At 37.9% G+C, this 27,995-nt stretch overlaps 1 protein-coding gene across 1 annotated transcript in view; it reads left to right on the top strand.

Annotated features, from left to right (window-relative positions):
- Positions 1-4,829: 4,829 nt before the first annotated feature.
- LOC120435228 (protein NLRC3-like) overlaps positions 4,830-27,995 on the top strand; it is a 40,206-nt gene continuing 17,040 nt past the window's right edge. The window contains exon 1 of the mRNA XM_039604344.1: positions 4,830-4,922. The gene's annotated coding sequence lies outside the window, so the exon portion shown is untranslated. The remainder of the gene's footprint in view (positions 4,923-27,995) is intronic.

The raw sequence follows: 27,995 nt of genomic DNA, 5'->3' as shown, positions 1-27,995 counted from the left end.
CTCTGACAGTGTATATACAGATGTATTATATATAAGAGACAAATATTGTTCTTTCAATATGTTGGCATTACTAAATTTGGCTCAATGCTTACATATATGTGTAAAAAGCAAATGTACGAGCTGTGATAACTGTTTCTGATAGAATGAAGATCAGACTGATATATTAAATATTCCTTTATTGGGTGAGAAAATCAGACCATGTCATAACTGCTTTAAGTCATACAGAATAGATATCAGAGCCTTATGGGATGTGAGGACTGAAGACCCAAAATGCAGGACTTTGTGATGAAGGCAGTGCGTTTATTTACATTGGTGTAATGATCCAAACAACAATAAATTCACCAGTGCAATCCCAACTCCTGTTCCGTGCTCTGTCTCCGTTCCCTGTGTACTGTCCGTGTGCTGCTTCATGGTCTCCGCAATTCCTCCTGGGGAAACACGCAGACAAAGGCAGCTGTTAGTACTAAACCTAATGGCAGACTGGCACCAACCTTGCACATAATACTGAGACTGACAGGAAGTCACTCAAAGATCCAGCATCAAGGAGCTCTCAGCCATACTGTTTTGTAGCTCCTCTGACGAGACTTGATCGGCGACAGGTCTGTGTGGAGATTCTTGGGTGTGACCGGTCAACTGGCAGGGCCACACCCACTAGGCCTGAAAGCGCCTGTCACAACCGCACCCTCACACACACGAGCACACACATACACACCTGCGACCACACAAACAAGGAACACTGGACAGCAGCAGTGCAGAAGACACAACCCTCAAACAACAACAATAATAATAATAATAATAATAATAATAATAATAATAATAATAATAGTCCACACTGCTCACAGACCCCGCGTTGACAGCTTTATTCCTGAGTGTTGCCTTTATTGCTCAGTGTGGGTGGAGTTTTCCCACAGCAATAGACAAGGTTCCTGTTAAAAGTCTTAACAACTCCTGAATTCTCCCACTTCAAACATGAGGTCAATAGGGAGTGTGCTGCAGGACGTGTCAGGAAAATACAGGCTGGAGGTGAAGCTGCTTCAGTGCAGCTCAGTGACAGCATCATGTGACCAGGTCCTGGTTGGTGTCAAACAGGCTTTCTTTGTTTCTTTGTACTTATAAAACGCTAAAGAAGCATTTTCACATGTAATCAATGTGTTTTCATAGACAACATTAGAGCTGACAGTAAGAACTGCACACAGTACAATTCTGTTTACACTAAATTAAAAATCAATAAAGTCACTTTGTGTCTACATGAGAATCAGAGAAACTTTCTTCATCCCAGAGGGAAACTGAGCTGTCGGAGCAGCAAACACACAACAAACATCAAGCACTGATAGGAAATGAGAAACACAGATATTTATGATAAATATTAAGATAAATAGATAAATATAGAGATATAAATATAAAAGTGTCACGGTGTAGAAAAGTGACAGCAGGCTGCAGTGAGCTGTGATTGGTTCTGTTTGTTTCCCAGATTTGTGCACCTACAACATCCCAACACCTGCTGATGTCCCCACTCTCAGTGTGAAAGTCCACACAGAGGTGGAGCCCACAGGTGGATCTGCCAGAGCCAGACTGACTGTGGAAATCCATCCCTGTAAGTATGTGACAGGTTAGAGGAGAGTCTGTACCAGCGTGGAGTCACTGTGGGTGATGAAGAGCATGTGTGCACACACTGTTCAAACACAGCTACAGTGGGAAGGAGAAAACTACAAACATGGTGGTCCTGGATGTTCCCCACAGTGTGAGTCATGTGATCACTGTGATGATGTCATCTCCTCACAGCTCAAACGTGGCCTCCTGGTGAGTCGTGTTGAACCAAAAGAAGATCCTGTTCTGGTGTCCTTAGAGGAGGTCAGAGACGTCCACAGTGGGGACACCAGGTGATGATCTTTGGTACAAACTGTGTCTGCGATTGTTTCTGTCTCGTCCAGTTACCAAAGGACACACCATCAACCACAAAGATCATCCAGGAGCTCCCAGTGGACGACCTGAAGCCAGCCGTGGTCCAGATCTATGACGACTACCAACCAGGTCCAAGTCTGACTAAGCTTTACTCCAACAGCTCACTGACACACTTCAGAGGATCCATCAGACTGAACAGTTCATACAAGCTGATGTTTCCATCAGTGGGACACAGAGAAATGACACTTTCATAAATCTGGTTTTAGTCACTTTGAGTGTAAACAGGAAACAAACTGCATCATTTGTGCTTCTTGCACCAGGATCCTCCTCGTCTCTCCCACAGCAGGAAGTTCAGCTCTGCTCTCATGAAGCAGCAGGAAGATGTGAGGCTCAGAGTGAGGACTGAGTACAGACTGATGGCACACACTCAGCCTTTTGCCACTGCATGCACAGCTGTGAGTCATGTGACACTCGTGCACTCGTGTTGATCACACCTCTCATTGCAGATAAGTGAACTCTCCCAGGGGCAACGATCACACACAGTGGTGTGAAAAAGTCTTTTCACTCAGTCATTTCTGACTGTTTTTATCACACAAATGTTCATGTTAGACAAAGATAACACAAGTAAATAAATGATGATGTCATTGATTAAGGCACAAAGGTGATCCCAACCTACCTGAGCTGTGTGCAAAAATAACTGCCCCTCTGCTTCAATCATGAATGAACTGTGATGAAGCACATTTGTTTCTAAAGCTGAGTTTGACAAACACACTCAGCCTGATTACTAGAAGACCTGTTGGATCAACAGACTCATCAACTTCTACAGAACCCGTGTGAGAAAGAGGCTGAAAGATGTCAAACAGCAACACATAATGCCTCCATCTACACAATCAGCTGACAGAGTCACAGCTGTCAGTCTGCACAGGGTTCAAAGCCATTTCTAAGGCTTTGGGACTCTGTTGAACCACGGTGAGAGCCATTAGACACAAATGCTGAAAGTGTGGAACAGTGGGAACCTTCCCAGGAGCCAGTGGCCACCAACATGACTCCAAGAGCACATCGAAATCCAGGAGCTCACAAAGAGCCCAGAACAACGTGAAAGAGCTGCAGGACTCAGTTAAGGTCATCATTGAACAATAAGAAAGAGAATCCATGGAGGAGTCCAAGGAGAAAACCACTGCAGACCAAGAAGAACACAAAGGATGGTCTCACACTGTCCAACAACATGTTGATGATCCCGTTTGGGAAAGACTCTGTGGACTGATGAGACAAAAGCTTTCTGACGAGTCCTGTTACATCTGAAACTAACACAGCATCAATGAAAAGGAGCCTCATAGCAACAGTCACATATGGTGGTGGTAGTGTGATGGTCCCATGTGATGCATCATGGCAGCAACAATACAACAACAAATACACACATGTCACAAATGTACAATAACAGATCATTAAGTGTCACGGCGCCGTGCGCATTAGTATATTTGACTGAAGCTTAATAATCAGAATAATGCTCTGATCTCTTCAAATAAATGAAATCATACCTTTCTACTAAAACTGTTTCTGTTGGTCTCCAGCTTTTCCTGAACCAGACCCTGCAGGATCCACCTGAGTGTCCCAGTCCTGGACCCTGTTTGTAACCACGAGGATCCCAGGCCTGATTATTGGTGATGGATTATAAATATTCTTGTTTTATTCTCATTAAATAAATATGTGTATAAATATGTGTATAAATATGTGGATTCATGTTTCAGTCCTGGATGTTGATGCTTGTTTGTTTGAAAGGACACAGATGGACCTTGTTTCCTTCTTTCCTTCCTTTTTGTGTCCTCTGTGCTTCATCTGCTGCTCTTCACTCTGTTACTTTGGACTGATTTCACTCACACTTTGTTTCCATGGTTTCTTTGCGTCACGCTGACAGCACGTGAACAACACGACATGTTTGATCTCAAAGAAGGAGCAGCATCCTCTCTCCACCCTGTTTCTCCATCTTCTACAACACCTGATTCATTCCAGTTTCTCTGCTTTGATTCATGTCAACATGAAGCCTGAGCGTCTGTGATGAACACACTATCAGCATCACTGACATGTTTCATCATTTAAAAACACTTCCTGTCACTGTGGTGGTTACAGTGACATCATGCAGTTTGTGTTTTGACCTCCAGAGGGCGACAAATCAGCACAGACAGAGAGCTCCATTCAAACTTTGCTGCCATCAGTAATAATTCTTCAAATATAATCATCAGTGTTTGACCAGTTATGATATCAGGGACAATCTAGACATGTGTGACAATACTGAACATGTCACATGACACACCTTAAACATCATGTGATCCACTCTCAGTGTTGCGACTTCCATCCACAAATAAAGCTGCTGCCGGCTGAGTTAATTTTGGGGTGTGACTCGTCTACAATAAGCAAAACTGAGCCCCACTTGTGTTTGTGTATTTATTTCAAAACAAAAACAACAAACTTTTTGCTTCATTCAAACCAAATAGCGCATCTATGAACTTATATCATTTGAGAACGGGACTGAAAGGTGACGTTAAATGACGTGCAAAAACCCCACTCACCCAACGTCTCTGTTGAGAGCACCAGCATCGGGTAAATAACACGTGACCACACCCCCATGCAATTACCTGAGGTGCAGGACAATCTAAAGACCTGCGCCACCATAACAAACAAAACATAAACATTCACTTTGGCTCTTACACTCAGTCTGCACTTTCATTCATGATTTCAACAGATTGAAATGAGCTTTGAAGAAACATCAGTTTAGTGCTGAAATATTCAAACGGTGCAGAAGGAAGAACAACAAAGTGATGACGGATGTTTGTGTTTTAAACAGGAAAACCAGCAGGAATAAATCACGACCTGCCAGAGGTTGGGAATTTCCGAGGTTTCTATGAACGCAGCACAGTGTTTCGATGCTTCCGAGTGTCCTCAAACGCCGCATTAGGCTCAAAGTTTACTTTCACTTCCTGAACTTCGTGGAGTGGAGCTTGTTGTTGGTGTGTGAAGAAACTGTAAGTTTGCTTTGGTTCCTCCTTTAACAGTTTGTCTTTAGGAACTTTACTGTTTGTTCAGCTCATGTTTGAGTTCTTCACACAACAAACTGTGTGTTTGTATTAAAGTCAGTGTGTAATGTTTTCCTGGCTAACATCAGCTGTGTGCAGCTTAGTTCAGCACAAATCTGCCGCTCCATAGTTCACGGTAACAGAATCACAGCTGGACCAACGAGGCCGAGTGTGTCCGCTACTCTGAGCTACGTTCCTGTTTGTGTACTTGTAGTTTGTACTTTGTGAGTTCACTCAGAGCCCACAGAGGACGCAGCGTACGTGATGACGTCACAGTCCATTACCTCCTTTACTGTCACTGTGATTAATATTTACACCATTGACTGTAGAAAACATGGACAACGCGACAGCTCCCCAAAAATGAAGCCAAAACGTCTCTATCGCCTCCTGGTGTCTGGCTGCAGTATAGGTCATAAACCCCGCCTACTCCATGTTAGCGGATGGGACTGGGGTCAGACTAAAATAAGTTTATTCTGCTCAGATAAATTTTTTTCCAAAGATTCTTTCTTTTGTTATCAATAGTTCTCATCATGCTGATTGATGTCCAACACTGTAAAATCTAATTAGTTCCCAGAACTCAAAAAAATTATGGAAACTCGTTGCCTCAAAAAAATTGAGTAAAGCTTAGCTAAAAATGACTAAGTTAGGACAACTTATTTACTTTGAGTACTCTGTACAAGCTCATTTGTTCCCAGAACTCAAAAAAATTGGATCAAGTGTACGTAAGATGACCAAGTTAGGGCAACTTACTCATTTTGAGTACACTGTACAGCCTTGTTAGTTCCCAGAACTCAAAAAAATTATGGAAACTCGTTGCCTCAAAAAAACTAAGTAAAGTTTACTTAAGATGACTGTTAGGACAACTTATACATTGCAAGTCTGCAGTATTAACAATAACTTGATATTTCTGACTGTACAATATTAATTGTTTACCTACTGACAAACATGTTAAGTTCAACTAAATGAAAAAACAATTTGTGGTACCATGAATATGATTAAAAATAATTAACAACAATTTTTGCAATGATGTTAAAATGAGCCCAACTTTTATTTTCAAACACAACAAAGTATAACAGCCAACATACTGGACACTGTTCTGCTGAACAACAAACAATTATATTGCCATCACTGTTATAATCTTACAATGAAACAAAGTCTCAGATTTAATTATTCTGAAAATAAGTTTAGGCCTACCACAAGTTTGTTTTGTACTTACATTACTTATATAATCAAAATAAAATATTTATTGTTCTGTCACAAGTGCAGTCTCTAATTTAAACAACACATTTGTTTTCCATTCCAACACATGAGCTGGAATGTTGTATTATTTTAAGGATGCTTGTTTCCAGTCCAGGCATCACTGCCTGAATGACTATCATGGATCGAGGTGATCCAAATGTAGGTGCAGAAGAAAGTCTTTAACTTCCCTTAAGTACAGTGGCAGTGGATGTGGGTTGGCGATGCAATGAGCTTGAACCTGCAGGCGACCACCTTCACTGACCACACCATCTGTGACGGAGGACTCGTCTCTCCTGTTGTCCTGCAAGCAAACAATCATATTTTTTGGAACATGAACTTAATTGCTTTCTTAAAACATTTTTTTCTGCATTTGGTATAAAACAGACTCCAATTTAGACGATCTCAGGCTCCCTCCCCACCGGAGAGGTGACATTCAATGTCCCAAATTGTCAGTCTGCATAGCCCTGACCACGACCCAACACACAATAATGTCATGAAAGCATCATTTTAAAAAAGGCTATGCAAACATGGCCAATAACTTTCATTCTAATGATGTGCAAAATGATTTTGGGCACAAAACAGATTTTGCTGTTAGAAAACTTGCAGACTTCACTATATACAGTGTAGACCCTCTAAACTAAGTTTGGGGGATGTGATCTTTCAAGAAATGCAGACCAAACTGTTGTTGTTTGTTTACTTACACAGCATGTCTTGTAGAATTAACTGGAGTCACCAGCAACAGCATAGTGCAGTCATATCTCAAGTCTAATAACAGAAGACAGGAAAAGATCAGTAAAGAAACAACTTCCTCAAACCAAAGCACAAATAAAACAATAAGTAAAACAGGCTGATCTAAAGTATGATTAAAGTTCAGCCTGATTAATATAAATGTCACTGACAGTTGCTAATATATTGGAAAACCAAAATACTTACCACTGAGTTGATGTCTTTCTGTCCAACAGCAGGAGTGCTGGTCCCGAGCCTCAAAGACAGTAAGAAGCAAGCAGAGGGAGAAAAAACAGAACATTTTTCAGAAACTGATTTGATCCTTAATGGCTGTGCAATCATTGTAACATAGAGTTTGCTTATGTTGTTAAATAAAGGCTAGATTTGACATTAATAGATGCCACAGATGTTCTAAAGCTGCCACAAAGCATGAAAAAAAAATAGACGTCTCCGAAAACGTCTGAGCATTTTTGCAAATATGTGATGTCTTGATAAATCGAGCAGATATTTGAAATTTACACAGCTACATTCTCGCCTGAAAATATCTTAAAAGTTTATTTTGTGACCCAGAAAAAGTAATAAGTTTTTCAGCGGCGCTCCTCCGCCATTGCCGTGCTTACAAGTACGCACAGGCTCCGACAACCGTGGCCGACAAATGCGATCCTCCTTTTCCCCAGACTACCCTTTCTGGGTCACAAAATAACCTTTTAAGATATTTTCAGGTGACAATGTAGCTATGTAATGCTCAAATATCTACTTAATTTATCAAAATATCACATATTTGCAAAAGTGCTTCCACGTTTTCGGAGAGCTCTGTTACCCCCCACCCCTAAGGGCTGCACCTCCCGAAGAATTTTGTCTGGGCTCTCATCTCACTTATTTCAAACAATCAACAGAAAATTTCACCACATAGTTAGTGTGAATGCTTGTAAAAGCATTCACAGTATTGTTCTTCTATTCTTTATTAGTGTGAATGCTTGTAAAAGCATTCACAGTATTGTTCTTCTAATCTTTATTAGTGTGAATGCTTGTAAAAGCATTCACAGTATTGTTCTTCTAATCTTTATTATTATTATTATTATTAGTGTGAATGCTTGTAAAAGCATTCACAGTATTGTTCTTCTAATCTTTATTAGTGTGAATGCTTGTAAAAGCATTCACAGTATTGTTGTTGTAATCTTTATTGTGTGGATGCTTTATGCATCCACACTATTGAGTTCCTGTTTCTCTTTATTCTTTATTCTACTTTCTTATTGTGTGGATGCTTTAAGCATCCACACTATTGAGTTCCTGTTTCTCTTTATTCTTTATACTTTATTATTATTATTCTAGTTGCCACTTTTTCACTTTTTTTGGCACTTAACTACTTCCACAATTTTCAGCCGATTTTCACCGTTCAAATTTTAAACTATTCTGCTATTTCTGCTAATGATCGCTATATCTTTTGGTGTTTATTACTGTTATACTTTTTAAAATATTCCACTTTTTCCTTTAATTTGTCCCATTGAAATGAATGGGAAACTTCTGCAATTCTGCTAAATTTTGCTTGTTTTTTGAAACTTAACTACTTTTTCCTACTTTCACGTAGAACAACCATTCAAACTTTAAAATGTTCTCAAATTATTGGGCTATTCAGGAATAAATCAGATTTTTCAAATCTTTTACCGTTTTATTTTTATGCCTCTTAAAGTTTTGAGTTGCAAAATTGTGATTTTTCAGAAAATACATGCGTTGTTATGGTTGCTATGCACTTGGCTTCCAGTGTGCCACTGTAGGTTTCGCAGATCTTCTCTTCATGTCCGAACAACTTCTTGCTACTTGCTCAATTTTCACTCAACTTCCACAAATTATACATCAAAACGTAGGTATTTTTGCTGGCTTTCCGAAAATGTCACCATCATTGTTGTGAGACTTATAGAATTTTGGCAAATCTCCTCAGACCAACACAAAGTCTCAAAACTCTCCATAGAAAGTCAATGGAGAGCTTGTTCAAAATCACAGCTTGATTTCTGTAATGAGAGGCATATTCGAATCGTCATATCTCCTTCACGAAGCGAAGTTAAAACATGAGGCTTGTCCCAGTATATCTTCAGACACTCCTGACGCTCACAATTCAAGAATTTCTTTCTCACCTATTACCGTTCTGAAATGAGTTAGACTTGTTTGAGGGTAGGAAATTAGTCCTTCGCTCAGATTTCTTCAGATTTCAAACTCTGGAAATGATCCACTTTTTTCTCTCGTCATATCTTTTTGATAGATTTCCACAGAGACCTGAAAATTTCCATGACTGTTCACCAAAGCCTGCTGTCTCTTACGGTGAAAGAATGATATCGATACTCCAAATAGATTTAGAGTTAGAAAGCGTTGTTTGAGGGCAAGTCAAGGCAGATTTCGCTTGCCTCTACTCAGTTATGGTGCATTAGAAGTCAAATATCTTCAATAATTCATATTTTAATGATAAATTGTCAACACTTTAAGATTCCCCATCTCTTCTGAACAAAACGGTGTAAGAATGACTGTTCTAGCCCCTACGGTTAGGAAATTATGGCCATTTGTTTGAGGGGAATCCTCACTATGAGAAATTCACTGCAGAAATCCTGTCTCTGTGCTCTGTGTGTGTAAAAACGGCTGCACCTGTTTTGGCGGGAAAAAGTACACAGCCTCTCTGATTGGTGGATTCAAATTTAGCAGCTCCCAGGCTGCTTGACTGACCTAGAAACTTGATTTTCTCTCCTGTGTGTGTGTGTGTGTGTGTGTGTGTGTGTGTGTGTGTGTGTGTGAGAGAGAGAGAGAGAGAGAGAGAGAGAGAGAGAGAGTTTTATGGGAGCATCTTATTATATGATTTAAATTCAATATATTTAGACTGGTTGACTGAATTTGATCCTGTGTGTATCTCTCTGTGCTTGTGGGACTTTTTGCAGCTGTCCATTTTGCTTTTCAAATTTTCTATTTAAGTTATTACTATTGTGCTAAGTCATAGCATTTGTGCTGCTTTTCAGTATTTGTGCTAAATACAGCATTTCTGCTAAATCATACTATTTCTGCTATTTTATAAGATTTGTGCTAAATACAGCATTTGTGCTAAATCATACTATTTCTGCTATTTTATAGGATTTGTACTTAATATAATATTTATGCTTAATTAGTATTTCTGCCATTTTATAGTATTTGTGCTAAAACATAGTATTTCTACTAAACGCAGTATTTCTGGGTAATCATAGTATTTCTATGTATTCCTGCCAGCTCCTCAGGAAGCCAATCCTCTGTGAGGACTGTAATTTTCAAATTGACATATCAAGTCATGCACGGCTTCCCAGCCAGCCAATCATATCTGAGTCCTGGCACATTCAAATTTGCATATTGGGACCTTCATGGCTTCCCAGCCAGCCAATCATATCTGAGTCCTGGCACATTTAAATTTGCATATTGGGACCTTCATGGCTTCTAAGCCCACCAATCATCTATGTCATATATCTCTAATATTTCATATTTTTATTTTAAATGGTCAGCATTTCAAGATTCCCCATGTCTTCTGAATAAAATGGTCTAAGAATGACTGTTTTAGCCCCTCGGTTAGAAATTTATGGCTGTTTGTTTGAGGGGAATTCTCACTATGAGAAATAGACTGCAAAAATCCTGTCTCTCTCTGTGCTGCGTGTGTAAAAGCCTGCACTTAGTGCACCAGTTTTGGCGGGAAAAAGTACACAGCCTCTCTGATTGGTGGATTCAAATTTAGCAGCTCCCAGGCTGCTTGACTGACCTAGAAACTTGATTTTCTCTCCTGTGTGTGTGTGTGTGTGTGTGTGTGTGTGTGTGTGTGTGTGTGTGTGTGTGTGTGTGTGTGTGAAACAGAGAGAGAGAGATAGAGAGGCGAGAGAGAGTTTTATGGGAGCATCTTATTGTATGATTTAAATTCAATATATTTAGACTGGTTGACTGAATTTGATCCTGTGTGTGTCTCTCTGTGCTTGTGGGACTTTTTGCAGCTGTCCATTTTGCTTTTCCAATTTTTCTATTTAAGTTATTACTATTGTGCTAAGTCATAGCATGTGTGCTGCTTTTCAGTATTTGTGCTAAATACAGCATTTCTGCTAAATCATACTATTTCTGCTATTTTATAGGATTTGTACTTAATATAATATTTATGCTTAATTATAGTATTTCTGCCATTTTATAGTATTTGTGCTAAAACATAGTATTTCTACTAAATGCAGTATTTCTGGGTAATCATTGTATTTCTATATATTTCTGCCAGGTCCCCAGGGAGTCAGTCCTCTGTAAGGACTGTAATTTTCAAATTGACATATCAAGTCATGCACGGCTTCCCAGCCAGCCAATCATATCTGAGTCCTGGCACATTCAAATTTGCATATTGGGGCATTCATGGCTTCCCAGCCAGCCAATCATATCTGAGTCCTGGCACATTCAAATTTGCATATTGTTACCTTCATGGCTTCCCAGCCAGCCAATCATATCTGAGTCCTGGCACATTCAAATTTGCATATTGTTGCCTTCATGGCTTCCCAGCCAGCCAATCATATCTGAGTCCTGGCACATTTAAATTTGCATATTGGGACCTTCGTGGCTTCTAAGCCCACCAATCATCTATGTCATATATCTCTAATATTTCATATTTTTATTTTAAACGGTCAGCATTTCAAGATTCCCCTATGTCTTCTGAATTAAATGGTCTAAGAATGACTGTTTTAGCCCCTCACGGTTAGGAATTTATGGCTGTTTGTTTGAGGGGTCCTCACTATGAGAAATAGACTGCAAAAATCCTGTCTCTCTCTGTGCTGCATGTGTAAAAGCCTGCACTTGGTGCACCAGTTTTGGCGGGAAAAAGCACACAACCTCTCTGATTGGTGGATTCAAATTGAGAAGCTCACAGCTGTTTGACTGACCTAGAAACATGCTGTTAACAGCCCCTGTTCACTTGCTGCTGCTGCTGCTGCTGTGTGTGTGTGTGTGTGTGTGTGTGTGTGTGTGTGTGTGTGTGTGTGTGTGTGTGTGAGAGAGAGAGAGAGAGGAGAGAGAGAGAGAGAGAGAGAGAGAAAGAAGACACACACAAAGACCTTTTTTAGGGCAGCATCTCATTGGTGGATAAAAATATAATATATTCAGACTGGTTGACTGGCATAAACCCTGTTTGTGTGTGTCTCTCACTGTACATTTGTGTATCCATATTTGATTTTTTGTGTATTTGGTGATTTGTGTATCCATATTTGATTTTGTGTATCTGTTGGCTGTTCTTTTTTTTTTTTTCTAAATGTATTTTTATTTTATTTTTTCACAGGTGAACAAAAATTAGTTTTGAGCGAACTTAACCATGTTCCTTTTTATTCAGCTTATCATTTTACCTTTCCAGTATTTTCACTTAAGTTATTACTATTCTGCTCAATCATAGTATCTGTTCTAAATCATCGTTATTAAGCTATATTGTAGGATTTCAGCTAAATCATAGTATTTCTACTATATTATATTTTTCTTTCTAAATATAGCATTTCTGCTATAGAATAGTGTTTCTGCTATATTATAATATTTGTGCTAAAATGGAGTATTTTTGCTAAAACATAGTATTTATATAAAATTACAATATTCATAGTATATTACAGTGTCTCTGGTAAATCACAGCATTTCTGCTATGTTGTACTGTTTTTCTAAATCATAGTATTTCTGTAATGTTTAAGAATGTTTAGCTAAATATATTCTTTCTGTTATCTTATACTATTTCTCCTAAATTCTTGTATTTTTGAGAAGTTATCATGTTTCTGGTAAGTTACAATATTTCTGCTAAGTTCTGCTATGCTATTGTATTTCTGCCAAGTATTATGTTTCCTCTAAGATATTACAGTTCTGCTAAGTTAATACATTTTAGCAAAGTTCCTTTGCTTCTGCAAAGTTTTTACAATTTCTGCAACTTTTCAGCTTTTTCAGCTATTTTCAGCAGATAGCTTCAGCTTTAAGCATCCACACTGCATTTTCGCAGGAAATGCAAATTTTTCTAGTTATTATTATTCTAGTTGCCACTTTTTGCACTTTTTTTGGCACTTTTCTACTTCCACAATTTTCAGCCGATTTTCACCGTTCAAATTTTAAACTATTCTGCTATTTCTGCTAATGTGCGCTATGACTTTTGGTATTTTTAACTCTTATACTTTTTAAAATATTAAGCTTTTTTCCTTTAATTTGTCCCATTGAAATGAATGGGAAACTTCCGCAATTCTGCTAAAACTTGCTTGTTTTTGAAACTTAACTACTTTTTCCTACTTTCACGTAGAACAACCATTCAAAGTTTAAAATGTTCACAAATTATTGGGCTATTCATGAATGATTCAGCTTTTTCATATCTGTTACAGTTTTACTTTTATCCCTCTAAAAGTTTTCAGTTGCAAAATTGTGATTTTTCACAAAATACATGCGTTGTTATGGTTGCTATGCACTTGGCTTTCAGTGAGCCACTGTAAGTTTTGCAGTCTTCTCTTCATGTCCGAACAACTTCTTGCTACTCGTTCAATTTTCACTCAACCCACACAAATTATACATCAAAACGTAGGTATTTATGCTGGCTTTCTGAAAATGTCACTATCATGGTTGTGGGATTTATAGAATTTTCGCAAATCTCCTCAGACCAACACAAAGTCAGAAAACTCTCCATAGAAAGTCAATGGAGAGTTTGTTCAAAATCACCGCTTGATTTCTGTAATGAGAGGCATATGCGAATCGTCATATCTCCTTAACGAAGCAAAGTTAAGACATGAGGCTTGTCCCCGTATATCTTCAGACACTCCTGACGCTCACAATTCAAGAATTTGTTTCTCACCTATTACCATTCTGAAATGAGTTAGACTTGTTTGAGGGTAGGAAATTAGTCCTTCGCTCAGATTTCTTCAGATTTCAAACTCTGAAATGAACCACTTTTTTCTCTCGTCATAACTTTTTGTTGGATTTCCACAGAGACCTGAAAATTTCCATGACTGTTCACCAAAGCCTGCTGTCTCTTACGGTGAAAGAATGATATTGATACTCCAAATAGATTTAGAGTTAGAATGCGTTGTTTGAGGGCAAGTCAAGGCAGATTTTGCTTGCCTCTACTCAGTTATGGTGCATTAGAAGTCAAATATCTTCAATAATTCATATTTTAATGATAAATTGTCAACACTTTAAGATTCCCCATCTCTTCTGAACAAAACGGTGTAAGAATGACTGTTCTAGCCCCTACGGTTAGGAAATTATGGCCATTTGTTTGAGAGGAATCCTCACTATGAGAAATTCACTGCAGAAATCCTGTCTCTGTGCTCTGTGTGTGTAAAACGGCTGCACCTGTTTTGGCGGGAAAAAGTACACAGCCTCTCTGATTGGTGGATTCAAATTTAGCAGCTCCCAGGCTGCTTGACTGACCTAGAAACTTGATTTTCTCTCCCTGTGTGTGTGTGTGTGTGTGTGTGTGTGTGTGTGTGTGTGAGAGAGACAGAGAGAGAGAGAGAGAGAGGCGAGAGAGAGTTTTATGGGAGCATCTTATTGTATGATTTAAATTCAATATATTTAGACTGGTTGACTGAATTTGATCCTGTGTGTGTCTCTCTGTGCTTGTGGGACTTTTTGCAGCTGTCCATTTTGCTTTTCCAATTTTTCTATTTAAGTTATTACTATTGTGCTGAGTCATAGCATTTGTGCTGCTTTTCAGTATTTGTGCTAAATACAGCATTTCTGCTAAATCATACTATTTCTGCTATTTTACAAGATTTGTGCTAAATACAGCATTTGTGCTAAATCATACTATTTCTGCTATTTTATAGGATTTGTACTTAATATAATATTTCTGCTTAATTATAGTATTTCTGCCATTTTATAGTATTTGTGCTAAAACATAGTATTTCTACTAAATGCAGGATTTCTGGGTAATCATTGTATTTCTATATATTTCTGCCAGGTCCCCAGGAGTCAGTCCTAATATTCAAATTTACATATCAGGACCTGGACGGCTTCCCAGCCAGCCAATCATATCTGAGTCCTGGCACACTCAAATTTGCATATTGGGACCTTCATGGCTTCTCAGCCAGCCAATCATATCTGAGTCCTGGCACATTTAAATTTGCATATTGGGGCATTCATGGCTTCCCAGCCAGCCAATCATATCTGAGTCCTGGCACATTCAAATTTGCATATTGTTGCCTTCATGGCTTCCCAGCCAGCCAATCATATCTGAGTCCTGGCACATTCAAATTTGCATATTGGGACCTTCATGGCTTCTCAGCCAGCCAATCATATCTGAGTCCTGGCACATTCAAATTTGCATATTGGGACCTTCATGGCTTCTCAGCCAGCCAATCATATCTGAGTCCTGGCACATTCAAATTTGCATATTGGGACCGTCATGGCTTCCCAGCCAGCCAATCATATCTGAGTCCTGGCACATTTAAATTTGCATATTGGGACCTTCGTGGCTTCTAAGCCCACCAATCATCTATGTCATATATCTCTAATATTTCATATTTTTATTTTAAATGGTCAGCATTTCAAGATTCCCCTATGTCTTCTGAATAAAATGGTCTAAGAATGACTGTTTTAGCCCCTACGGTTAGAAATTTATGGCTGTTTGTTTGAGGGGAATTCTCACTATGAGAAATAGACTGCAAAAATCCTGTCTCTCTCTGTGCTGCATGTGTAAAAGCCTGCACTTAGTGAACCAGTTTTGGCGGGAAAAAGCACACAGCCTCTCTGATTGGTGGATTCAAATTGAGAAGCTCACAGCTGTTTGACTGACCTAGAAACATGCTGTTAACAGCCCCTGTTCACTTGCTGATGCTGCTGTCTGTCTGTCTGTCTGTCTGTCTGTCATTTAAATTCAATATATTTAGACTGGTTGACTGAATTTGATCCTGTGTGTGTCTCTCTGTGCATGTGTGTTTCCATATGTTTCCATATTTGTGATTGTGTGACTATTATACTTTTTTTTGCTGATTTTTTTTTTCATTTCACAATTACATTTGAGGGACCCTTAGCATGTTCAGGATTTTTTCAGCTGTCCATTTTGCTTTTCCAATTTTTCTATTTAAGTTATTACTATTGTGCTAAGTCATAGCATTTCTGCTGCTTTTCAGTATTTGTGCTAAATACAGCATTTGTGCTAAATCACACTATTTCTGCTATTTTATAGGATTTGTACTTAATATAATATTTCTGCTTAATTATAGTATTTCTGCCATTTTATAGTATTTGTGCTAAAACATAGTATTTCTACTAAATGCAGGATTTCTGGGTAATCATTGTATTTCTATATATTTCTGCCAGGTCCCCAGGGAGTCAGTCCTAATATTCAAATTTACATATCAGGACCTGGACGGCTTCCCAGCCAGCCAATCATATCTGAGTCCTGGCACACTCAAATTTGCATATTGGGACCTTCATGGCTTCTCAGCCAGCCAATCATATCTGAGTCCTGGCACATTTAAATTTGCATATTGGGGCATTCATTGCTTCCCAGCCAGCCAATCATATCTGAGTCCTGGCACATTCAAATTTGCATATTGTTGCCTTCATGGCTTCCCAGCCAGCCAATCATATCTGAGTCCTGGCACATTTAAATTTGCATATTGGGACCTTCGTGGCTTCTAAGCCCACCAATCATCTATGTCATATATCTCTAATATTTCATATTTTTATTTTAAATGGTCAGCATTTCAAGATTCCCCTATGTCTTCTGAATAAAATGGTCTAAGAATGACTGTTTTAGCCCCTACGGTTAGAAATTTATGGCTGTTTGTTTGAGGGGAATTCTCACTATGAGAAATAGACTGCAAAAATCCTGTCTCTCTCTGTGCTGCATGTGTAAAAGCCTGCACTTAGTGAACCAGTTTTGGCGGGAAAAAGCACACAGCCTCTCTGATTGGTGGATTCAAATTGAGAAGCTCACAGCTGTTTGACTGACCTAGAAACATGCTGTTAACAGCCCCTGTTCACTTGCTGATGCTGCTGTCTGTCTGTCTGTCTGTCTGTCTGTCTGTCATTTAAATTCAATATATTTAGACTGGTTGACTGAATTTGATCCTGTGTGTGTCTCTCTGTGCATGTGTGTTTCCATATGTTTCCATATTTGTGATTGTGTGACTGTTATACTTTTTTTTTTGCTGATTTTTTTTCATTTCACAATTACATTTGAGGGACCCTTAGCATGTTCAGGATTTTTCAGCTGTCCATTTTGCTTTTCCAATTTTTCTATTTAAGTTATTACTATTGTGCTAAGTCATAGCATTTCTGCTGCTTTTCAGTATTTGTGCTAAATACAGCATTTCTGCTAAATCATACTATTTCTGCTATTTCATAAGATTTGTGCTAAATATAGTGTTTCTGCTAAAAAATAGTATTTCTGCCAAATATAGTATTTTTGATTAATTATAGTTTTTCTACCAAATCATAGTACAGTTTTACTGCTTTTTATATGGCTTCTAAGACAATCAATCATATCTGAGGCCTGGCACATTCAAATTTGCATATTGTTGCCTTCATGGCTTCCCAGCCAGCCAATCATATCTTAGGCCTTGCACATTCAAACTTGCATATTGGGGCAATCATGGCTTCTAAGACAACCAATCATCTATGTCACATATCTATGATATTTCATATTTTTATTTTAAATGGTCAACATTTCAAGATTCTCCCATGTCTTCTGAATAAAATGGTCTAAGAATGACTGTTTTAGCCCCTACGGTTAGAAATTCATGGCTGTTTGTTTGAGGGAATTCTCACTATGAGAAATAGACTGCAAAATCCTGTCTCTCTCTGTGCTGTAAAAGCCTGCACTTGGTGCACCAGCTTTGGCGGGAAAAAGCACACAGCCTCTCTGATTGGTGGATTCAAATTTAGCAGCTCCCAGGCTTGCAAGACTGACCTAGAAACATGCTGTTAACAGCCCCTGTTCACTTTCTGCTGCTGCTGCTGCTGTTGCTGTGTGTGTGTGTGTGTGTGTGTGTGTGTGTGTGTGTGTGTGTGAGAGAGAGAGAGAGAGAGAGAGAGAGAGAGAGAGAGAGATACACAGAAAGACCCTTTTTAGGGTAGCATCTCATTGTTGGATCAAAATGTAATATATTCAGACTGGTTGACTGGCATAGACCCTGCCTGTGTGTCTCTCTGTACATTTGTGTATCTATATTTGATTTCTTATGTATCTGTTGACTGTTCTTATTTGTTTTTCTTCTAAATGTATTTTTGTTTTATTTTTTCACAGGTGAATAACAAATAGTTTTCAGCGAACTTAACCATGTTCCTTTTTATTCAGCTTGTCATTTTACCTTTCCAATATTTTCACTTAAGTTATTACTATTCCGCTCAATCATAGTATCTCTTCTGAATCATTGTTATTAAGCTATATTGTAGGATTTCTGCTAAATCATAGTATTTCCACTATATTATATTTTTCTTTCTAAATATAGCATTTCTGCTATAGAATAGTATTTCTGCTATATTTGTGCTAAACTGGAGTATTTTTGTTAAAACATAATATTCATATAAAATTAAAATATTCATAGTATATTACAGTGTCTCTGGTAAATCACAGCATTTCTGCTATGTTGTACTGTTTTTCTAAATCATAGTATTTCTGTAATGTTTAAGAATGTTTGGCTAAATATATTCTTTCTGTTATCTTATACAATTTCTCCTAAATTCTTGTATTTTTGACAAGTTATCGTGTTTCTGGTAAGTTACAATATTTCTGCTAAGTTCTGCTATGCTATTGTTTTTCTGCCAAGTATTATGTTTCCTCTAAGATATTGCAGTTCTGCTAAGTTACTACATTTTAGCAAAGTTCCTTTGCTTCTGCAAAGTTTTTACAATTTCTGCAACTTTTCAGCTTTTTCAGCTAGTTTCAACAGACAGCTTCAGCTTTAAAGCATCCACACTGCATTTTCGCAGGAAATGCAAATTTTTCTAGTTATTATTATTATTATTATTATATCATATTCCGTACGTTTTTGTGCATCTATCTCCTTCAAAACCGTTCAACTTAGAAAAACCATTCAAACACCGTTAGATTCCTCTTCTTTTGGACATGACTGCTTGTATTTTTCTCATTTATAACATTTATATTTTAAATTTTATTCAACTTTTTTCAACAAAAATTTCCCATGTATTTCAATGGGGAGACCCTTCAAATTCTCCTTCAACTTACTCCTTTTTAAACTGTATGTACTTCCACATACGTTGACATAGAGCCACCATTCAAACTTCAAAACGAAGACAAGACATTCAACTATTCAACTTGTATTTATCTTTTCAATATCTGTTATACTTTTTCTTCAGTTCCTGTTTAAGTTTCATGATGATTTTTCAGCCGTTTCAGAGTTTATAATGGGTGTGTATGGGACGGAATGTTGGGGCTAGAGTGAGACAGCTCAACTGCCAGAGTGAGAGGAGCGAAAAAATTAATCTTAAAATATTTTTTAAAACTGCTGCTGTGTCCACAGCGTTTGCTCTACAGGTATGATTTTACCCTCAAAACGTAGCTATCGCTGTCCTCTTTCATCCAATGTGTTTACTATTGTACTAGGTGTTATGGTTCTTTCATAAATGTCACCAAAGCACAGCCTCCTCCTCTCAACTCCTCCATAGACTCTAATGTTAAAATGGCTCAGAAGGTTCGTTTGAAAATCAGAAGAGCATGGTGTTTTACACTGTCACCACGTCCATATAATAAACTCCACAGGCATGAAAACTGAGAATTAGGTAGACTGGACATTGCTGCCACTCACGGTGAAAGAATTTCGTCAATAGGACCTGTACTTTTCATTTGGGAGCGATTTGTTTCGACCTGACTTTTCTGTTCATTTCAAGCAGCAAAAGTGAGGTGCATGTCTGTGTGCGTGTGTATGGAGCCATTGGGTGCAGTCACTATAGCAACCAGGCTCACACCTGCCTGCCTAACGAGCTCTGTCTCTCACTGTGCCAAGATTCATCTTAAACACTTCTCTTTAAACTGCTGCTGTGTCCACAGTGTTTGCTCTACAGCCATCATTTTACCCTCAAAACGACACCATCGTTGTTCTCTTTGCAGCAACGTGACTTTGAAAGCTCAGACATTTAAACTTTTTAAACTGTGTAGATCCAAGTGGAGGGATCACATTTTAGTAATTCAGTGATTTAAAGAATATGAACTTTTAATATTCATTCAGATGTTTTCTGACTCTAAATTTTCTTTTCTCATTTCTTAGGTTTTTCTAATTTACAATTAAAACATTTTCAGCTATTTTCCAACTTCTTCTCTGTGGATGTCAGCTTTTAGCAGTTCAGCACTTTTGTTTTCAGGCGAAAATTTCTGTATTTTTCATCTCATTCAAAATTTTTAACTTAAAATTCAGCAATTAATTCATTTCAGTGCATACATTCAGATTCAAGCATTCACACTGCAGTTTCTTCAGAAAATGCACTTTCTAGTTATTATTATTATTATATTTTATTATATATTCCGTGCGTTTTTTTGTACTGTATCTCCTTCAAAACCGTTCAACTTAGAAAAACCATTCAAACACCGTTAGATTCCTCTTCTTTTGGACATGACTGCTTCTATTTTTCTCATTTATAACATTTATATTTTTAATTTTATTCAACTTTTTTCAACAAAAATTTCCCATGTATTTCAATGGGGAGACCCTTCAAATCCTCATTCAACTTACTCATTTTCAAACTGTATCTACTTCAACATAGGTTGACATAGAGCCACCATTCAAACTTTAAAACGAAGACAAGACATTCAACTATTCAACTTGTATTTATCTTTTCAATATCTGTTATACTTTTCTTCAGTTCCAGTTTAAGTTTCATGATGTTTTTCAGCCGTTTCAGCGTTTATAATGGGTGTGTATGGGACGGAATGTTGGGGCTAGAGTGAGAAGGCTCAACTGCTAGAGTGAGAGGAGCGAAAAAATTAATCTGAAAATATTTTTAAAACTGCTGCTGTGTCCACGGTGTTTGGTCTACAGGTATGATTTTACCCTCAAAACGTAGCCATCGCTGTCCTCTTTCATCCAATGTGTTTACTATTGTACTAGGTGTTATGGTTCTTTCATAAATGTCACCAAAGCACAGCCTCCTCCTCCAACTCCTCCATAGACTCTAATGTTAAAAAGGCTCAGAAGGTTCGTTTGAAAATCAGAAGAGCATGGTGTTTTTACACTGTCACCACGTCCATATAATAAACTCCACAGGCATGAAAACTGAGAATTAGGTAGACTGGACATTGCTGCCGCTCACGGTGAAGGAATTTCGTCAATAGGACCTGTACTTTTCATTTGGGAGCGATTTGTTTCGGCCTGACTTTTCTGTTCATTTTAAGCAGCAAAAGTGAGGTGCATGTCTGTGTGCGTGTGTATGGAGCCCTGGCTCAGTCACTATAGCAACCAGGCTCACACCTGCCTGCCTAACGAGCTCTCTCTCACTCTGCCAAGATTCATCTTGAACACTTCTCTTTCAACAGCTGCTGTGTCCACAGTATTTGCCCTACAGCCATCATTTTACCCTCAAAATGAAGCCATCGTTCTTCTCTTTCCAACAGCGTGTCTTTCAAAGCTCAGAGATGTAAACCTTTAAAACTGTGTGGATCCAAGTGGAGTGATCATATTTTAGTCATTCAGTGATTCAAAGAATATGAACTTTTAATATTCATTCAGATGTTTTCTGACTCTAAATAGTCTTTTCTCATTTTTTAGGTTTTTCTAATTTACATTTAAAACATTTTTAGCTATTTTCCAACTTCTTCTCTGTGCTTGTCAGCTTTTAGCAGTTCAGCACTTTTGTTTTCAGGTGAAAATTTCTGTATTTTTCATCTCATTCAACATTTTTAACTTAAAATTCAGCAATTAATTCTTTTCAGTGCATATATTCAGATTCAAGCATTCACACTGCAGTTTCTTCAGAAAATGCACTTTCTAGTTATTATATTTTATTATATATTCCGTACGTTTTTTGTAGTCTATCTCCTTCAAAACCGTTCAACTTAGAAAAACCATTCAAACACCGTTAGATTCCTCTTCTTTTGGACATGACTGCTTCTATTTTTCTCATTTTTAACATTTATATTTTTAATTTTATTCAACTTTTTCAACAAAAATTTCCCATGTATTTCAATGGGAGACCCTTCAAATTCTCCTTCAACTTACTCATTTTCAAACTGTATCTGCTTCCATATACGTTGACATAGAGCCACCATTCAAACTTTAAAACGAAGACAAAACATTCAACTATTCAATTTGTATTTATCTTTTCAATATCTGTTATACTTTTCTTCAGTTCCAGTTTAAGTTTCATGATGTTTTTCACCCATTTCAGAGTTTATAATGGGTGTGTATGGGACGGAATGTTGGGGCTAGAGTGAGACAGCTCAACTGCTAGAGTGAGAGGAGCAAAAAATTAATCTGAAAATATTTTTAAAACTGCTGCTGTGTCCACGGTGTTTGGTCTACAGGTATGATTTTACGCTCAAAACGTAGCCATCGCTGTCCTCTTTCATCCAATGTGTTTACTATTGTACTAGGTGTTATGGTTCTTTCATAAATGTCACCAAAGCACAGCCTCCTCCTCCAACTCCTCCATAGACTCTAATGTTAAAATGGCTCAGAAGGTTCGTTTGAAAATCAGAAGAGCATGGTGTTTTTACACTGTCACCACGTCCATATAATAAACTCCACAGGCATGAAAACTGAGAATTAGGTAGACTGGACATTGCTGCCGCTCACGGTGAAAGAATTTCGTCAATAGGACCTGTACTTTTCATTTGGGAAGGATTTGTTTGGGCCTGACTTTTCTGTTCATTTTAAGCAGCAAAAGTGAGGTGCATGTCTGTGCGTGTGTATGGAGCCCTGGCTCAGTCACTATAGCAACCAGGCTCACACCTGCCTGCCTAATGAGCTCTCTCTCTCTCACTGTGCCAAGATTCATCTTAAACACTTCTCTTTCAACTACTGCTGTGTCCACAGTGTTTGCTCTACAGACATCATTTTACCCTCAAAACGTCGCCATCGTTCTTCTCTTTCCAACACTGTGTCTTTCAAAGCTCAGAGATGTAAAGCTTTAAAACTGTGTGGATCCAAGTGGAGGGATCACATTTTAGTCATTCAGTGATTCAAAGAATATGAACTTTTAATATTCATTCAGATGTTTTCTGACTCTAAATTTTCTTTTCTCATTACTTAGGTTTTTCTAATTTACATTTAAAACATTTTCAGCTCTTTTCCAACTTCTTCCCTGTGCTTGTCAGCTTTTAGCAGTTCAGCACTTTTGTTTTCAGGTGCAAATTTCTGTATTTTTCATCTCATTCAACATTTTTAACTTAAAATTCAGCAATTAATTCTTTTCAGTGCATATATTCAGATTCAAGCATTCACACTGCAGTTTCTTCAGAAAATGCACTTTCTAGTTATTATTATATTTTATTATAGATTCCGTACGTTTTTTGTAGTCTATCTCCTTCAAAACCGTTCAACTTAGAAAAACCATTCAAACACCGTTAGATTCCTCTTCTTTTGGACATGACTGCTTCTATTTTTCTCATTTATAACATTTATATTTTTAATTTTATTCAACTTTTTTCAACAAAAATTTCCCATGTATTTCAATGGAGAGACCCTTCAAATTCTAATTCAACTCACTCCTCTTTAAACTGTATCTACGTCCACATACGTTGACATAGAACCACCATTCAAACTTTAAAACGAAGACAAGACATTCAACTATTCAACTTGTATTTATCTTTTCAATATCTATTATACTTTTCTTCAGTTCCAGTTTAAGTTTCATGATGTTTTTCAGCCGTTTCAGAGTTTATAATGGGTGTGTATGGGACGGAATGTTGGGGCTAGAGTGAGACAGCTGAACTGCTAGAGTGAGAGGAGCGAAAAAATTAATCTTAAAATATTTTTTAAAACTGCTGCTGTGTCCACAGCGTTTGCTCTACAGGTATGATTTTACCCTCAAAACGTAGCCATCGCTGTCCTCTTTCATCCAATGTGTTTACTATTGTACTAGGTGTTATGGTTCTTTCATAAATGTCACCAAAGCACAGCCTCCTCCTCCAACTCCTCCATAGACTCTAATGTTAAAATGGCTCAGAAGGTTCGTTTGAAAATCAGAAGAGCATGGTGTTTTTACACTGTCACCACGTCCATATAATAAACTCCACAGGCATGAAAACTGAGAATTAGGTAGACTGGACATTGCTGCCGCTCACGGTGAAAGAATTTCGTCAATAGGACCTGTACTTTTCATTTGGGAACGATTTGTTTGGGCCTGACTTTTCTGTTCATTTTAAGCAGCAAAAGTGAGGTGCATGTCTGTGCGTGTGTATGGAGCCAGTGGGTGCAGTCACTATAGCAACCAGGCTCACACCTGCCTGCCTAACGAGCTCTCTCTCACTGTGCCAAGATTCATCTTAAACACTTCTCTTTCAACTGCTGCTGTGTCCACAGTGTTTGCTCTACAGCCATCATTTTACCCTCAAAACGAAGCCATCGTTGTTCTCTTTCCAACAGAGTGTCTTTGAAAGCTCAGATATGTAAAGTTTTTAAACTGTGTGGATCCAAGTGGAGGGATCACATTTTAGTCATTCAGTGATTCAAAGAATATGAACTTTTAATATTCATTCAGATGTTTTCTGACTCTAAATAGTCTTTTGTCATTTCTTATGTTTTTCTAATTTACATTTAAAACATTTTCAGCTCTTTTCCAACTTCTTCTCTGTGGTTGTCAGCTTTTAGCAGTTCAGCTTTTTTGTTTTCAGGTACAAATTTCTGTATTTTTCATCTCATTCAACATTTTTAACTTAAAATTCAGCAATTAATTCATTTCAGTGCATACATTCAGATTCAAGCATTCACACTGCAGTTTCTTCAGAAAATGCATTTTCTAGTTATTATTTCACATTCCGTACGTTTTTTGGACGCTAACTCCTTCAAAACCGTTCAACTTAGAAAAACCATTCAAACACCGTTAGATTCCTCTTCTTTTGGAATAGTGTGCTTCTATTTTTCTCATTATTAACATTTATATTTTTAAAATTATTCAACTTTTTTCAACAAAAATTTCCCATGTATTTCAATGGGGAGACCCTTCAAATCCTCATTCAACTTACTCATTTTCAAACTGTATCTACTTCAACATACGTTGACATAGAGCCACCATTCAAACTTTAAAACGAAGACAAGACATTCAACTATTCAACTTGTATTTATCTTTTCAATATCTGTTATACTTTTCTTCAGTTCCAGTTTAAGTTTCATGATGTTTTTCAGCCGTTTCAGCGTTTATAATGGGTGTGTATGGGACGGAATGTTGGGGCTAGAGTGAGACAGCTCAACTGCTAGAGTGAGAGGAGCGAAAAAATTAATCTTAAAATCTTTTTTAAAACTGCTGCTGTGCCCGCAGCGTTTGCTCTACAGGTATGATTTTACCCTCAAAACGTAGCCATCGCTGTCCTCTTTCTTCCAATGTGTTTAGTATTGTGCTAGGTGTTATGGTTCTTTCATAAATGTCACCAAAGCACAGCCTCCTCCCTCCAACCTCCATAGACTCCAATGTTAAAATGGCTCAGAAAGTTCCTTTGAAAATCAGAAGAGCAGGCTGTCTTTACACTGTCACCACGTCCATATAATAAACTCCACAGGCATGAAAACTGAGAATTAGGTAGACTAGACATTGCTGCCGCTCACGGTGAAAGAATTTTGTCAATACGACTTATACTTTTCATTTGGGAGCGATTTGTTTCGGCCTGACTTTTTTGTTCATTTTAAGCAGCAAAAGTGAGGTGCATGTCTGCGTGTGTATGGGGCCATTGGGTGCAGTCACTATAGCAACCAGGCTCACACCTGCCTGCTTAACGAGCTCTCTCTCTCACTGTGCCAAGATTCATCTTAAAAACTTCTCTTTCAACTGCTGCTGTGTCCACAGTGTTTGCCCTACAGCCATCATTTTACCCTCAAAACGTCGCCATCGATGTTCTCTTTCCAACAGCATGTCTTTCAAAGCTCAGAAATCTAAACTTTTTAAACTGTGTGGATCCAAGCGGAGGGATTACATTTCAGTCATTCAGTGATTCAAAGAATATGAACTTTTAATATTCATTCAGATGTTTTCTGACTCTAAATTTTATTTTCTCATTACTTAGGTTTTTCTAATTTACATTTAAAACATTTTCAGCTCTTTTCCAACTTCTTCTGTGTGGATTTCAGCTTTTAGCAGTTCAGCACTTTTGTTTTCAGGTGCAAATTTCTGTATTTTTCATCTCATTCAAAATTTCTAACTTAAATTCAGCAATTAATTCATTTCAGTGCATACATTCAGATTCAAGCATTCACACTGCAGTTTCTTCAGAAAATGCACTTTCTAGTTTTATGTAAGGTTTTTAAGGCTGTGGTGTTAATTTTTAAGTAACATGAGCCCAGCGGCAGCAGCAACGCTAGGCTAACACTAACTAGCTAGCAAGATTTTAAACCTGGTGCTAAACTAAGAGAAGCCACAAAATCAGTTTGAATAAGAGTAAACATTTACTCACCAAGTCAGTGTATCAGGTAAAGATCCACAGCAATGACAACAATAATATCTTGAGCTGACGCTTCTCCAGGTTTGCTCAACATATTCCATAAAAAATGCACCGTGAACATGCGGACTGATCCGAGAGGGAGGAGGACAGTAGTCACGTGGCATTTTCAAAACACATCTTTCATCCTTCCGCACTGAGAAGCAAAACTTCCAGCTTACTTAGTTATTCTAAGTTAAGACAACTCAAATAAATGGAGTTTATCAGCATTTTTGCATAAAAAGTACTGGTAACTTATTTAAACTGAGTTCTAATAACAAATTGATAAAAATTGAGTTCAGCCTATTTAATATTTTTAATTAAACACAATATTACATTTTACAGTGAAGGGGTCTCCTTTCCCATAAGTTTGATTCTAATTCCTACCGCTGTGATGTTAAATTGGGGTAAAACGTCATCATAGCAGCTTTGACTGGCAGCTGCAGTCACGGAGAAACTTGCGTATCTCTGTTCGGGAATAGCAGATAGAGCGTAGGCTCTGAGAGGAGGGCCAGCGTTTACGCTACGAAAACGCGACCGACTGTTTTAACCTGACAGTCTGAGGTGTTCTTCAGTAAACTGGACTAGCTGACAGAAGGACCCGAGGCCCCGTTGCACTTTTTCGGTAAGTTAAACGTGTTTGTAAGCTACTCCGTAACTCCGTAACTTCGCACGATAACAAAAGAAAGAATCTTTGGAAAAAAATTATCTAAGGAGAATAAATTTATTTTAGTCTGGCCCCAGTCCCATCCGCTAACATGGAGGAGGTGGGGTTTATGACCTATACTGCAGCCAGACACCAGGGGGCGATAGAGACGTTTTGGCTTCATTTTTGGGGAGCTGTCGCGTCGTCCATGTTTTCTACAGTCAATGCTAAGAACCCAGAGTGACGTTAAAGCTGAGTAAACACTGACCCCAGACCAGCACCGTGATAAAGTGAGCTGCTGCTGCTGAACCTGAACAGGTAACACAGTGATGAGCAGTCAGGCTGCAGGTTTCTACCTGTTCATGTTTCTACAGTAGAATCACTTTGAAGTGTCTTTGTGCTGTTTCATCTTTGATTTGTGTTCATAAACACTCAAAGCCTCAGCTTTATATTGTTAGATGGTCATTATGACACTGTTCATTTCACAGAGTAACATGAAAGTAATGTTAAGAGGAGTAATTAGTTAACGTACTCCATTACTTTTAATTACTTACTTTTAATAAAATTACTTTTAATAAAATTGTTCTGTGTAATATGTGTAATAAAGACTTTTATTTATTATAATAAAACTGATCACAACAAAGAGGAAATGCCTCCAACATGCACAAACATTTGACCCACAACATGCAGTTAATGCGCACAAATGTCTTTGATATGCTGCTCAGTGATGGTGGTGACTGTCAGAGCAGAGCTACTGAGAATCAATAAGTAATATCAATGATGGAATCACTAAATTCTTATCATCCCTGTCAGTATCATACATGTGCTGTTAATTTTAGCTTTTGCTTTT

This window comes from Oreochromis aureus, linkage group 3, assembly GCF_013358895.1.
Source record: "Oreochromis aureus strain Israel breed Guangdong linkage group 3, ZZ_aureus, whole genome shotgun sequence".
Taxonomy (NCBI): Eukaryota; Metazoa; Chordata; class Actinopteri; order Cichliformes; family Cichlidae; genus Oreochromis; species Oreochromis aureus.
This window is presented reverse-complemented; position numbering and strand designations above follow the sequence as displayed.